Source organism: Malus sylvestris, chromosome 7 (assembly GCF_916048215.2).
Source record: "Malus sylvestris chromosome 7, drMalSylv7.2, whole genome shotgun sequence".
In the NCBI taxonomy this organism is placed as follows: Eukaryota; Viridiplantae; Streptophyta; class Magnoliopsida; order Rosales; family Rosaceae; genus Malus; species Malus sylvestris.
This window is the reverse complement of record NC_062266.1, coordinates 7,281,833-7,298,408: the sequence shown is the minus strand read 5'-3', so window position 1 is coordinate 7,298,408 and position 16,576 is coordinate 7,281,833. Positions and strand designations below refer to the sequence as shown.

The 16,576-nt window shown below is 36.2% G+C and overlaps 1 long non-coding RNA gene across 3 annotated transcripts; it reads right to left on the bottom strand.

Moving 5' to 3' along the window:
* Positions 1-292: 292 nt before the first annotated feature.
* On the bottom strand, positions 293-9,900 carry LOC126630524 (uncharacterized). 3 transcript variants are annotated; one of them, XR_007626022.1, is made up of 9 exons: positions 9,520-9,900; positions 9,278-9,437; positions 9,104-9,172; positions 8,347-8,405; positions 2,667-7,305; positions 2,425-2,584; positions 2,251-2,319; positions 1,494-1,552; positions 293-504 (listed from the first exon to the last, which is right to left on the bottom strand). It is a non-coding gene; the product is annotated as an uncharacterized LOC126630524 (long non-coding RNA). The 3 variants fall into 3 exon arrangements; XR_007626024.1 differs by lacking the exon at positions 1,494-1,552; XR_007626023.1 differs by lacking the exon at positions 8,347-8,405.
* Between the last annotated feature and the right edge of the window lie 6,676 nt (positions 9,901-16,576).

The window sequence follows — 16,576 nt, the reverse complement described above, 5'->3', positions numbered from 1 at the left end:
AAATAATTTTACATGCATTATTACATATATTGGGCACATTTGAGTAATATATATGTGCAATTATACTTTATTATATCAAATGTAGATAAATTAATATTGAATCAAATAACATTTTTTTTATTTTGTAGATAAATTATTTTGCATGTATTATTACATATACTGGGAATATTTTATTACTAACACATATGTCCAAATAATTTACCTATGTTTTTATGTAAATTACTCCATAGTTCTCTTTCAGTTTCCATTTGGTAAGAAAATGACAAGATTAAGTTAAAATTGTTATTTATTTATTTATTTAAAGGAAAGTATAACTGACACACCCCGTCCCGAAGGAGGGCATGCTGGCCGTCACGTGAGAGTGACGTAACCATTTGCACAGTACGGAAGCTTTAATTATACAATTTATAAGTTGATACACCCGAAGGTGAGTCCTAATTTTGTCCAATCTGTCAGAACCCCGCTGTATTCCTCGTAGTCACCACACCTTTGTGATTCCTGAACCTGGAGGGGCGCAAAACCAAAATTGAGTGGGTCAGTAAAACAATTCTTTTCCAAATCCAAACATTTCTCAAAACGTTGTAACCCCTCTCCGTAAAACCTGTATACTTTCCCAGAAATGTAAAATATAAATATACATATATATTCTCAAAACTTCATTTTTACTATCTCAACATTATCTCTTTATCAATCATGCCATGCCATGTCATCTCAACATTTCTCATATTAATTATGCCATGCCACATCATCTCAACAGTAATAAGGTATGAATGCATCAACATAATCATATCAGGTGCAAGAAAGTAATCAACCGTAGGCCCTCTAATAGCCCTATACGGTTGAACCTAGAGCTCAAAATCTATCATTATCACTCTACCGGAGTCACCTCTGTGACCCGTCCGGCCTTCTGCACACAAGTTACGCTCTAGTGCTTCTCATAAATCATCTGTGCACATAATCTAAGGTCACCCACCAGTCGGAATCTCACTAACACTCTCGCGACTGGTCTGTCGTACCCACTCCGCGTGGACTGTACGACTAGCATCTACTTGGATCCAAGGCGAGCGTGCGATGCGGTGAATACTATAAGCACTAAACCATGGTGCAGGATTTGAGCTCAATATATATCATCATCATCATAACAGTAATTAAATACTCATCTGTGCGTCCACCGCACCATTTCATACATATGCATCATAAATCAATTCTTACCTGTGCGTCCACCGCACCAATTCATACATATGCATCATAAATCAATTCTTACATGTGCGTCCACCGCACCAATTCATACATATGCATCATATATTAATTCATGCATGGCATTTCAACTCACATTTCTATATACTTTTCATATCAATTCTATGCATGGTATTTCACTTCCCGTTTTTCCACATAACTCATATGCATTTCATTTTAAACATATTTTCATTTCAATTCAATTTCTGGGAAACGTCAAGTATATATATATACGGAAAACAAAACTGCCCACTCACCTGGAGTTCGTCCAACAACTCCCTAGCACCACACATCAAGGCGTCATGACGATCGCCGCCTAGAATAGTAATCAAATCCAGGCTCAGAATTCATATCGATAGAATACATAACTTATATAAAATACGTCACTACGTTGATCGATCCGGAAGATCTGCCACTCAGATTTTAAATCCATAACTTCCAGAGGTCCACATTATACCTCTAGGACAACATCCTAAAATTTCATTACCATCCAACGGTCGGATCTCCGTCAATTTCCAAAACTAAGTGACGGTTAACATTTTATATTATGGACTTACAATTCCAATTCCGGAAGATCCGTAACTCGGATTCCCAATCCGTAAGTTCCAATAATCCTCAAATATTACGTATTACAACGTATCAAATTTTGGTGACGATCCAACGGTCGGATCATCAATTCACATTTTCACCTAAATGTGAAAACTATAAAACGTTATTTGAACACCTAACCAACAATCCTCAATAACTTTCTCATACGGTGTTCAATTTAGGTATATGAATATACCACAGTGATCTACTCGACGTCACGGACGTCGACATATTTTTAAAATAATTTTATTTTTATTTTTTATTTTTACTGTAGCACCTTCTTCTTCCTTGGGTCGCCGGACTGGTTTTTCCGGCGGCCGTTTTCCGGGCAGTTTTTCAAATTGCCATAACTTTGTCATTTCTCAACGAAATCAAGTGATTCAAAAACGAAAGTTGTAGCCCTTGAAGAGAAAAAGAGAATGGTACCTTGCACAACACCTAGTTCGCCGTGGTTTGGCCGGAAACTGCCTCGAAAGCCTCGGAGGTCGCCGGAAACTGGGTATTTTTCAAATGAGTATAACTTCTTCAATACTCAACGAAATTGAGTGAAACAAAAAGTAAAGTTGTATTACTTGACGAGACGAAGAGATTGATACCTACCTCGACTCCTAACTCGCCGGGGATTCGCCGGAAAACGCCTCGAAAGCTCCGGCCAAACTTTGAACTTGTCGATCTCCGTGTTCTTACGTCCAAAAACTTCCAACGAAGCACTCCGAGCTTCCTTGGGACCTTACTAAACTCGCTGTGATCTTGTTTTAGCCTAAAACGTAACCAATTCAAAGCTCATGAACAGTGTCATCTCACGGCAACTTTAGAACTAGGGTTTTCGAAGTGAAACTCACCTGAAATTGGTATCCCCGTGCTCGTGAAGTCCCCAGGATCACGATGGTGGTCTTAAATGGAACGTTGGTACAATATTGTGGTGGTTCTTGGTGGTTGCCGTGAGTTCGAGAGTAAGAGAGAGAATGAGAGAGTTTTCAGAAAAGAATAAGAGAGAGAGAGAGTATGGAATGAAAGAAGAAGAGAGAAGAAAGGTTACGGGTTTTAGGGAGGGAATTCAGGGTAGGAGGTCCTACCTAAGTCCAAGCACAAATTAACACATACAAATATAAATCTAACCCTAGTTTAGGATCTTAAAGTAAAACAAATGTCATACATTTACACACCTTAATCCCGTTTAAGGTCACATTGGTCATCTCACGTCCTCGGAATTAATAATTCCGGGACGGGCTGTGACAATCTCCCCTTCTTATAGAATTTCGTCCCCGAAATTCCAATCACCAACCAGAACATCAAAACTCATAAAATAGTCTCGGATACATAACTCTCATCCGTTCTTCTGTCTCCCATGTAATTTTCTACTGAATGATTTCCTTCACAAAGCTTTTACTACTTACTCTGTCTTAATTCTTAGGACCTTCTTTTTCCAATCCAAAGTCGACATTAGTTCCTCACCAATCAGATCCGGCTTAATTCTCAATAGTTGCACCAAAGTCCCATGTAACGACTCTGCCACTTAGTGACAACGCATCGAACACAAAATACATTATGTGCCTTAGCCAATTCTGAAGGCATCACAAACTTGTATGCAACTTTATTGATTCCTTTAGTGAAAAAAAAAAAAAATGGTCTGATGTGTCTAAATCTTATCTTGTCTCTTTTCCAATTCTCGTCATTTCTGTTCGCGGTGAATTTTCCAAAAATATCAAACCATTTACCTTACACACTCGATTAGTGGCATATCCATCTGTTGATCTCTTTTGCCATTCCTGGTTACTTCAGGTTAACTTAATCACCTGAATACTTTGAGGAGACTCATCCATAGTCTCAGGGTCTACTAAAACTCTTTCTTGATCGAATCTTTCTCTACCCAGAAACATTCCATTCACAAGTCATCAAAAACCGACTCACGTGACACATTTCATGGTCCTTATGGCGTTACTTCGGAAACTGCACAACCAACATACTTAAGAAACTCAGCAGTTCCGTAAACCAATTCTCTTTTCCATAAAACAAATAAGTAATGTTGCACTGTCTGGGAAAGGTTGTTACTCAACACTGGAGTAAATGTACTAACTTGTTACTTAACAAGTATAACTTCTTCTCGATCTTCCATTCTTAATTTTTCTTCCGTTGGTTTTCAATCCACAAGATGATACTCTTGGCAAACGTGCCAGACATTAATCTTACTGTAGTCTTCTCACCAAGTGCTTGAGCTAGAACAAACTTTACGATCACCCTGATCGTACAATCATGTTCATTAAGCAATTCAATCCACCTTTGTTGCCTCATATTGAAATCCTTCCGAGTAAACAAATATTGGAGACTCTTTTGATTTGTAAAATCTTGCATTCTTATCAACATAGAATGTCTCCATAACTTCACAGCAAGAATGGTAATCATGACTTCCAAGTCACCCGTAGGGTAATTCATCTTATGAGATTCCATTTGTCGTGAAACGTATGCAATCACCCTAACATTTGCATTAGTACATATCCAAGAACATTTAATGTAACATCACCATATACCGATAATTATCGCTATCTTCTGGGAATATTAAAATACGTGCATGAGTGAGGAAATACTTCAGTTGTTGAATCCTTTGCTCACAATTTCCTTCCCACTCATACATAACCTCCTTTCTCAACAGTCTCATCAATGACAAAACAATGACTAAAAATTCTTTCACAACCATCCAAAATAGCCTGATAAGTTAAGAATTTCCGAATCTCAATTATGGCTTGTGGTTGTTCCAATTTCTCAATTCCTGCAATCCTTTAAGGATTCACTTGAATACCTTAAGCAGACATAACAAATTTTAGAATGCCACTTGATCCATTTAACTTTAGCTTTTGCTAAACTTAGCATACAACTAACGTTCTCTCAATCTTTGCTTCATTGACTTAATACGTTTACATACTCTGCTCTGGCTCAGAATATGCCAGAATATCTTCAATGGAAATGATATCAATTTATCAAGGCATTATTGGAATACTTCATCCAATAACTCATAAAACAGCATGAGTATCCATATAGCATCACCAAACTTCATAAAAACTATAACAAGTCCAGAAAACCATCTTATGATCAACGTCACTTATAATATTCAATTGGTAGTAACCAGATCTCAATTCAATCTTTGAATCTTCGCAATTACTTTTGAGCTGATTAAATAAACATCAGTACATCACCATGGATAACGGTTCTCAATCGTTACCCGACTCCATTATCTATAATCAAGGAATAGTCTTTAAAGTCCATTTTCTTTCTCACCAACAAACTGGTGCTCCTCAACAGTGTTGTACTAGGTTGAATAAAACTTTTATCAACCAATTCTCTCAACTGAATTTCCAATTCCCTTAACTCATCCTGAACCAATCTCCAATATAAATTTATACCTGGCAACAAATCAATAATGAACCTCATATCTCTGCCTGAAGACAATCCAGGTATACTTTCAGAGAAGACATCAAGAAAAGTCTAACTCTTTCGACATTATTCACACTACTCCAAACAACATCATTTAGCACCACATGAGCTAAGTATTTTTGACAGCCTTTCGAAAACAATCTCTTTGCTCTCACAACATAAATAACAGCCTGACTCAATCCATTTTGCATACTTACAAAAGTAATCTCTGTTCATCCAGATCGATGGAAAGTACTGGTTTCCCATAACATTTCGTCTTGTCACAATTATAACCAACCAATCTAAAGGAACAGAATTAAGTGATACAATATATATTCTATTATTATTAAGCATTCCAAATAAGTACAATACTAACATAAAATAATCTACCGGTTTGCTTGCTTAACGAATCCACGAATGAGTTATTAATATTACGGTCTGCAGCCCGCAATACTGATAAATCATCGTTGTCTCGATAAGTAGGCAACCACTCTCAAAGATATAACATTACTATTTTGTCACTCAATGCAAAATACATACACTCATCTCAACTACATTTATTTACTACTCTCAAGGTAATAACATACATAATAAGAAATATATCAGCCGAAGTCAACTAGAATGATCAATACGACTGATTCAACTCTTATCTCAATAATACGTCGGCCGGATCCACTCCGCGTGGTCGGTACGGCCGAGCCTATAACTCACCAATTTCTCATGTGTCAGTCGAATCCACTTCTCATGGTCTGTACAGCTGAACATATAACTCATCAAATCTCTTTGTACTCACGGTCAATCCGACCAAACTACTAAGTCCATAACTCTGCTGAATCGACACTATGATATCATGGAAAATTGTTGAGTACAACTGATTCTAGGGACGATTCACAATTCTGTGTCCCCTCTGTTCACATAAACACATTCATTAATTTCACATTTCCCAAAGTGTTAATTTTGTACCTGCTGCACAAAGTACATTTCCTTTACTCGAGACACCTTGTCTCAAATATCTGGGATTACCAGTATATCCATCACTTTTACTCTGACCAGCGACATTAAAACCTCAGCTGGAAGAATTAACTCTAGCTTCACTTCTTTCGAAGCTCTGAATCCTTCGATATTCTTGATATGACGAATCATTAACTTTATTGTCTTCTTTTAATTCCCATTCTTTTCTTATTCTTCTTTATTCTCGTTGCTCATGTTCTCAGAGTCCTCAAGGCTCAACAACATCTAGCATACTCCTGATAAGAACTACAATGGATAGTGGTCACCCAAAATACCACTTCCCTTTTTGCCACCCAGCTTAAAACAACATAACACCTCCACCAAATTAACAACAATATCTGGATGGAACGAGGCAAGTCTGAAAACTTTCTACAATATCCCTCGATCATCACCTTCCTTGTCTCATATTTGTAAACTCTTGTTTACTACCATCAATAAATGCCGGAGGGATAAACTTTTCCTTAAAAAATTTTAAATCGGCTGATTCCTCTGGTGACAACAATTAACATTCCTGTTTCCACCAGGATGCAAATTCATACCCAAAACCAGGTAGTCGTCTCGACCCACCTGTCAGAAGGAAATTTCCTTTGACTTGCATAATCTGAAACATCTTTTCCAAATGGTTAAACCGTTACTTCGCTCCCTCAGGTTCATCATTTCATAAAGTGATTCAAATTCAACTCATAACCCGTCTTAAAATGTCCATTTTGATAATATACCGAATCACCATAATAATAGTTTCCCCCAACCCGCTAAATCGGGGAGACTAAGTTCCTCTAACTACGTGGTTTGCTACGAGGCGGTGTAGTTCTGACAGAATTCACTATAAACTTCTCAAGATGTCCAAGATTGCAACCATGCTCTGATACCAACTGACACACCCCGTCCCGAAGGAGGGCATGCTGGCCGTCACGTGAGAGTGACGTAACCATTTGCACAGTACGGAAGCTTTAATTATACAATTTATAAGTTGATACACCCGAAGGTGAGTCCTAATTTTGTCCAATCTGTCAGAACCCCGCTGTATTCCTCGTAGTCACCACACCTTTGTGATTCCTGAACCTGGAGGGGCGCAAAACCAAAATTGAGTGGGTCAGTAAAACAATTCTTTTCCAAATCCAAACATTTCTCAAAACGTTGTAACCCCTCTCCGTAAAACCTGTATACTTTCCCAGAAATGTAAAATATAAATATACATATATATTCTCAAAACTTCATTTTTACTATCTCAACATTATCTCTTTATCAATCATGCCATGCCATGTCATCTCAACATTTCTCATATTAATTATGCCATGCCACATCATCTCAACAGTAATAAGGTATGAATGCATCAACATAATCATATCAGGTGCAAGAAAGTAATCAACCGTAGGCCCTCTAATAGCCCTATACGGTTGAACCTAGAGCTCAAAATCTATCATTATCACTCTACCGGAGTCACCTCTGTGACCCGTCCGGCCTTCTGCACACAAGTTACGCTCTAGTGCTTCTCATAAATCATCTGTGCACATAATCTAAGGTCACCCACCAGTCGGAATCTCACTAACACTCTCGCGACTGGTCTGTCGTACCCACTCCGCGTGGACTGTACGACTAGCATCTACTTGGATCCAAGGCGAGCGTGCGATGCGGTGAATACTATAAGCACTAAACCATGGTGCAGGATTTGAGCTCAATATATATCATCATCATCATAACAGTAATTAAATACTCATCTGTGCGTCCACCGCACCATTTCATACATATGCATCATAAATCAATTCTTACCTGTGCGTCCACCGCACCAATTCATACATATGCATCATAAATCAATTCTTACCTGTGCGTCCACCGCACCAATTCATACATATGCATCATAAATCAATTCTTACATGTGCGTCCACCGCACCAATTCATACATATGCATCATATATTAATTCATGCATGGCATTTCAACTCACATTTCTATATACTTTTCATATCAATTCTATGCATGGTATTTCACTTCCCGTTTTTCCACATAACTCATATGCATTTCATTTTAAACATATTTTCATTTCAATTCAATTTCTGGGAAACGTCAAGTATATATATATACGGAAAACAAAACTGCCCACTCACCTGGAGTTCGTCCAACAACTCCCTAGCACCACACATCAAGGCGTCATGACGATCGCCGCCTAGAATAGTAATCAAATCCAGGCTCAGAATTCATATCGATAGAATACATAACTTATATAAAATACGTCACTACGTTGATCGATCCGGAAGATCTGCCACTCAGATTTTAAATCCATAACTTCCAGAGGTCCACATTATACCTCTAGGACAACATCCTAAAATTTCATTACCATCCAACGGTCGGATCTCCGTCAATTTCCAAAACTAAGTGACGGTTAACATTTTATATTATGGACTTACAATTCCAATTCCGGAAGATCCGTAACTCGGATTCCCAATCCGTAAGTTCCAATAATCCTCAAATATTACGTATTACAACGTATCAAATTTTGGTGACGATCCAACGGTCGGATCATCAATTCACATTTTCACCTAAATGTGAAAACTATAAAACGTTATTTGAACACCTAACCAACAATCCTCAATAACTTTCTCATACGGTGTTCAATTTAGGTATATGAATATACCACAGTGATCTACTCGACGTCACGGACGTCGACATATTTTTAAAATAATTTTATTTTTATTTTTTATTTTTACTGTAGCACCTTCTTCTTCCTTGGGTCGCCGGACTGGTTTTTCCGGCGGCCGTTTTCCGGGCAGTTTTTCAAATTGCCATAACTTTGTCATTTCTCAACGAAATCAAGTGATTCAAAAACGAAAGTTGTAGCCCTTGAAGAGAAAAAGAGAATGGTACCTTGCACAACACCTAGTTCGCCGTGGTTTGGCCGGAAACTGCCTCGAAAGCCTCGGAGGTCGCCGGAAACTGGGTATTTTTCAAATGAGTATAACTTCTTCAATACTCAACGAAATTGAGTGAAACAAAAAGTAAAGTTGTATTACTTGACGAGACGAAGAGATTGATACCTACCTCGACTCCTAACTCGCCGGGGATTCGCCGGAAAACGCCTCGAAAGCTCCGGCCAAACTTTGAACTTGTCGATCTCCGTGTTCTTACGTCCAAAAACTTCCAACGAAGCACTCCGAGCTTCCTTGGGACCTTACTAAACTCGCTGTGATCTTGTTTTAGCCTAAAACGTAACCAATTCAAAGCTCATGAACAGTGTCATCTCACGGCAACTTTAGAACTAGGGTTTTCGAAGTGAAACTCACCTGAAATTGGTATCCCCGTGCTCGTGAAGTCCCCAGGATCACGATGGTGGTCTTAAATGGAACGTTGGTACAATATTGTGGTGGTTCTTGGTGGTTGCCGTGAGTTCGAGAGTAAGAGAGAGAATGAGAGAGTTTTCAGAAAAGAATAAGAGAGAGAGAGAGTATGGAATGAAAGAAGAAGAGAGAAGAAAGGTTACGGGTTTTAGGGAGGGAATTCAGGGTAGGAGGTCCTACCTAAGTCCAAGCACAAATTAACACATACAAATATAAATCTAACCCTAGTTTAGGATCTTAAAGTAAAACAAATGTCATACATTTACACACCTTAATCCCGTTTAAGGTCACATTGGTCATCTCACGTCCTCGGAATTAATAATTCCGGGACGGGCTGTGACAATAACATTAATGTTTATTTATTTTTTGCCAGAAGCATTAACATACAATTTGTTATGATATATTAATATACAATGAATTTAAACATTAATACATTTTTTTTCATTAATCCCTCCCTTCAAATCTGCATAGAATTAAATGTATACATTAAAATTGTAATTAAGGGTATTTTAGGCATCTGAAAGATGCAAAATGTGTAAAGTCAAACATAATTAATGAATTTGCTTATGTGGAGCCTAGTCATTGGGTTTTATTCAAGTAAAAAGACTATGTCGGGTTTTATGTAAAGAAACTTGAGTTTCAAGGGCTAAAATCATATTTGCAGAAAGTACTATATATCAGTTTCATACTTATTGAAGAAAGTTGAGGTTTCATAATAAAATCAATTCACAATATAGGGAATAATCCAAGCTCTTATAAGCACATGCAAGGTCCATTTCCTCAATAACGTGAGATTCATTTTCAATACTTATTAACTTAAATAACAAATATAAATTTAAGGGCAAGATAGTAATTATCTTTATTTTACTCATAAACCTTTTCTCCCCCACATTTTAATTTTTCTCTCATAACATCCATTTTCAGCCCTTTTTTTTAGGATAATACTTGCACCCGTATGGGAGAGTGCACATATCTCACCCCTTGCTAATAACATGACTTTACCGTAGAAGTTTTATAATTAGAACCAGTCAATTTCTTAATCTTTATATGAAATTTATCCCTACAAAATATCTTTCAAAACCATTACCGTTTATACCATCAAATGTATAAAACAAATCAACGGTATGAGTACCAAGTAATAGATTTTTGATGAAAAGTCCATTAGCACATTTAGATGACCAAACAATACCTGATTCGAATAATTTTTTTTGTAATAATAATCTTCAAGTGAAGATAAAAAAAAAAACTCGAACATATAAAATTTATTCGAAGAAATTACGTTATTGTATGAGTCGAGATATTTGAGGAAATTCAAGTATTATCCTTCTTATATTTACAGACATAAGCTGGGCTCCACCTAGTAATTGAATACAGAGAAGGATGACAAAACAAAATAAACCAAAGTTTCGCGTGTACACAAAATAAACAAGTATTCAAATTAGAGAACGCGTAGTGTCCAATATTATGACCCCTAATGTTTGATTTATTAGATTTGTTATGTCAGTCTTTGTCAGAATATACAAGTTGATCAATTACGAGTTAACATTTGGATAGAGAATAGTTCCTTCCACTCTCACGTGTATGATGTATCCTTCAACATAATGTGGTTGATCAAAGTGAATGGAGCTTCCAACTTACAATTTACATTTATCAATCAGTCGAAAGGGAAGTTAGTCATCTATTTGTTATCGAATAATTATTAAAAGATGCCGACAAAAGGTGAGAGCTTGATCAAAATATATTGGGTCGAGAGCATATGTAACTGTAGGACATCACATACAAACAAATGTTAAGCACGAAACTTATCGAAAATAAGTGAAATATAACTGTGAGGCTTTTATTTCTCGAGACTTTGGAGTAGTCAGCAAAGATTGGAGACTTTGGAGTGATATGTTTTAGTTTGTAAAAGTTACTGCTAAGGACTTACATTTTATGTTTAGTAGTCTCAAAGTAAAGTAGGATTTACATGTAACGAGTTTACTGTTACTATGACGTTTAAGTCAAATAATTCATAGTTATGTAAAGTTTATTAGACTAGGACGCCATAATGAACACGTTGTTTTGCAAGTTGCTCTTTTCAAAGCCAAAGATCGAGACTAAAAAGTAGGTTTTCATGAATAGATCGACTGAGTACCTCTTTTTGTGGGTGAACATTTCAAATTGGGATATGTTGGAATGTGGCACACGAGCAAAATCAGGTCCTTGTCTTACTCTTAACGTACACATTGGGTGTTGCGTGCCGGTGTGGTTCTTGTACGTTAGGCTGCCTATTTCAATGTTGCTCTCTCGGTGGTTGGTCGAAATTTTAACTCAAACAAAACAACGCCATGTTGGTTGTTCGGGGCAGACAAACAAGGTAGTCAAGCATCTAAACTTTAGATGTTGAATACATGTTGGTGGAGAACCTGGAAAACAAGCATATCGCTCTAGTTGCATTGCCACTACTGCACATATAAATGATTGATCAAACCTATTCGCGCATGTCTACGAAAATATGTTCGGTCCACAAGATGTGTACTTTCTTGAGTCTCCTGTATTTTGTCACACGACAAAGCCTTGTTGTGTAAATTTATAGACCATGTGGTTTGGCCATTACTCGATTTCCTTGACAATTCATTCTACATTACTTAGGTTGGCATTTTAAGTGATCGTGGTTTTGTGTTTAACAAAATGGCTTTTTGCCATCTAAATTGTCCTCGTTTCTAACACACATTGTAAACGAATGTTCCTTGCTATTTTTGAGTGTTGCATTATTATTCTTCACGACTTGTCAGGCTTTTTTTTCTATCACCAAGATAAAGGATATTCGAACTTGGGATGCCTTTCAATATTTAAATGATAAATATTGATAAGACTAATTCTTAAAATGAACTATCCAATTACGAAGTACTCGTTGGAAATATGATTAACTGGTTCATATATTGATTGATGTGGAGACATAAATTAATCACATCAAATAAGTAAAGGACTTGGGGACTTTATACTCGCTATATTAATGGTTACCCTCAACATTGTAAGCAGACCGTAGAGTACTCCAGATAACGTGGCATCGTCTGCCCCACACGAAAGAACATAGCACTAGTCTATCCCGTGGGGGTACAAGGCCTTCATGTCACTAACATATCAAAGGTGCCTTATGCCCATATATAATATGTCATGTCACCACCCCAAAACCCGGGCCAATGGTGGCAGGAATCCGACTCTTCAAATTTCTCATTTGGGTGTCCAACACTTCTACGCTTTGCGAAGATTGGTATGCACCATCACCAGCAAAATATTAAGGTTTGTCTGGTATGGCCTACACCCACCCTCCCAGCTGCATGCTAGGGTTTAGGTCTATTAATAGCCAAGTCAAACAGAAAAAATGGTAGCTGCCACTTACTACTCCGAATTCTTTGTTTCTCTCATACTATCTGTTTGAATTGAGCATCAGAGGGCCTTTGGCAAACATCCTCCTTTTTTTTTGAGATGTTCATTAATTAGGCTAATAATGTTTGTTGTCTTGCTGGTGTAATTTCATCAATCTAGTCTCATACAAAACTTGCATCCACAATGGTCTTTTTTGTTAATTAATGTTTCATAGTTTAGCAAAAGTATATGATTATGTTATTGGCCCGTGATCTTGAGAATATGATTAAAAGGTTGCCACGAGTCTTATCTTGAGTTTCATAAAGTAGCTCTAAACAAAGCCGCATGAAATTATAGATATTAAGACAAGTATCAATTTCTTTTCTTTTCCAATGATAAAGTAGCAATTTCTTCTCTTTTTTCATGTCCGATGCAACAAAGTATATAGTTTTCTAGTTAATTACCTCCTTTATACCTTGGGTGGAGTGAATACTAACCTAAAAAATAAAATAAAAAATAAAAAACCACTTAAATTACATCTACAAAAATCTCCTTCAAAATATATCATATAGGGAGACTATATGCATATATTTTGACCCAAGAAAAGGAAGACTACCTACACGAAGAATATGAAAAGTGAAAACTTAAAGATAATCTATAGCATGAAACAAGGCCCTAAACACAAGTTAATAAACAGATAACCGAGCACCTTTTATGATTGGAGAATGAGATTCCCTAAGCTAGCTTTATCTCAAAGTCAAGAAAGTTGAGAAATTGTCATAATTAAATTTCTCTTTCTCATAAACTACTAAAGTCTAAAGTATATTAATGAAGCTGCTACTTAATTATATTATATGGCTATCTCTTGATGTCGATAGTGATATTGGAGGGTGCTTATGTTCTCTAGCTGCCTATAAATAATATTGAACTAAAACTAAATAGTTTTATTGTAGACCAATGTGTGAAGATTTAAAACGCTCACTATCATTACGCTTGACCAAACCGCAGTTTGATCTTTATTCTTTTCGTTCTGTTAGAGTAGAATCCTCATCTTCGGACTCGAAGCAGGGAGGGGTTTTGGTTAAAATATAATAAAATATTTGCAAATATATAAGGGGGTATTTGAACTCTTGTACATATGAATATCGCGTGAAAAAGAGCACTGTGAATTGTATCTCTCTTCAGATTTATAGTACATTCCTTCAAATGCTCATTCCAAACTATAAGTTATATTTCTTTTTCTTGCTAGTCTAATCTTTTATTGGAAAGCGCATGTTTCTGTATACAATAATTGATCAAAATAATCTCAACAAATTCCTATTAGATGTTTTCATTATACGTTACTAACGGACGCCCACACACTTTGTGTGTGTGAACATTTTTTATTTTGGTTTTTAAAAAGGGAAGGAGAGAAGGAGAAAGAGATCTTGGGATTGGGAGAGAGTTTTTTATTTTTTAGATATGCTAGGATTACATATATGTGAGACTTTAAAAAAAAAGACAAATTTAGTTTGTGCAAAATTACATTACTGCCCATGATTTTATTTGTAATAGAAGACTATGTTGTCTTTCACCTTGTTTTGATTGACTAAGAGAGTTTTGTTAATGAATAATGTTAGAGAAACCAAATTTCTAAACAAAATTGCAAACCAAATGATGTGTCATTAATAAGAAATAAGTACTTTAATCAACATTTAAGTAACAGTCCAATCATCAACAACTACATAATTTTGTTTACAAAATTTGGTTAAATTTTTTGTCTTTCTAGCATTACCCTTTGTTTATAGGTAGTTTAGATACATCCGGCATCTATATAGAGAGGTTACTTAGTATGAATAATTCTAGGGAGACTACTTATTTAAACCAAATTTGCAAATCAAATTATATGTCACCAATAGAAAATAAGTACGTTAATCAACACGTAAGTTATAATCCAATCATCTATATCCATATAATTTAATTTATAAATTTGGTATCTATAACATTATCCGCTTAATATTCCCTCTTCATTAATTTATCAAACACGAGGACTACTTGCCTGATGCACGATCCACATACTTTTATAATGACTGACTGTCCACTTCTTGGGCTCCATTCATAAATCATCTTTCTATTTACAAAAAAAAAAAAAAAAAAATCATAAAAATCATTTGGTAAAAAATCAATTTAATCTAAAATTATCTAGCCATTTGATTATCAGGAAATTGCAATATTTCTTGCAACATTATGATTACCAATTTGTTTGATCAATTTCCGACGTGACTAATGTTTCGTAAGAACGATCCATAAAATCAATAGAACTTGAACAAATAAACCGTTCATGTCATTAAATTTTAGGTAAACTATATATGTGTGTGTATATATATATATGTAACAGTACGTAGTTCGTTTTGCCCTTTTGCGACAAAAAATTAGGAAGATTGTACATCCTTAATTACAATTAATATGTATGGTTTTTAATATTATAAAGGATCATCTTTGCAATCTTTAATGTCATAAAAATAAAAACTATTGATCAAAACAAGAGGGAATTGGATAATAATAACAATTACCGAAGAATTCTCCTGCATAAACCACGAGCTGGTGCTCCAGTGGTAAATGTCGGATTACGAAGCTTCCTTAAAATTAAAAACTGGAGGTCTTGGATTCGAAACCCATTGTTGGTGTGGAAGTCAAACTTATAGCCGGAGAGAGACTAAAATGTCTGTGTGAGTCTTTCCGACCCTTAAAAGGAGATGGATAATTATAGCTTGTCATCAGTTGACTCCTTAAACAAACAAAAAAAAACAAAAAAACAAAAAAAAAAAATTCTCCTGCATGGGTCGTTATCTTCACCTATTCTGAAGGTACAGGTGTCCTGCATTGAATTGAATCTATCGAGCATGTATGTCCAAGAAAGAAAGAATGTTACAAGGGAGCCCACGTGCATCTGGTTCTGCAGAGCGACACATTGCGTTCCTTCCCTTGGCTTCGAAAGTTATCTAACGTGTCCAAGCCCATGCATGCTTCGACATATGGCAAGAAGTAGAATAACAAGATTATAGCAGTAAGTAGCGACCATTTTTATATTTTAGATACGCTGAAAATATTGCTCGAATAACAAAAGAAATGTCATCTTTGTTTTGTACTTTGTTCTGCTCGAAAAAAATAGAGAGAATGAATGCAACAATTTCCTAAATATGAATGGAATGAAATTAAGATTAATAAACCGTCAATGATTTTAATTATTCATAGGCGAGAAAAATAAAACATAAAAATTAAAATGAAAACGTGTGGAGGCTATTTGGCAATGATTTTTCAGACATGCATGCCATATCATATTGGATGAGTGCGGAAAGCCGTAATACAAGAATAATTATTTACATATGTCCATTAACATATGGACAAATGCATCGGAGTAGAGAAAACAGTGTTGGTTATGTTAGGTAAATGGTCTATTTTTCTTACAATTCCATGCAGCTTGTCCCCTCTCAATTACTCAAATCATTCTCCGGGGTTCCAACTTTCAGCAAAACTCCATCTCCAAGAAGCCAGAAAATCATTTCCTCCATGACACTTTGGTCCCTTGAAGTTATCCAGGCACGTACCCAGCTGGGGGTTTGGTCTTCCATGGAGAATAATTGGGTAAGAATTTGTGGCTTTTTTGGGAAACAAA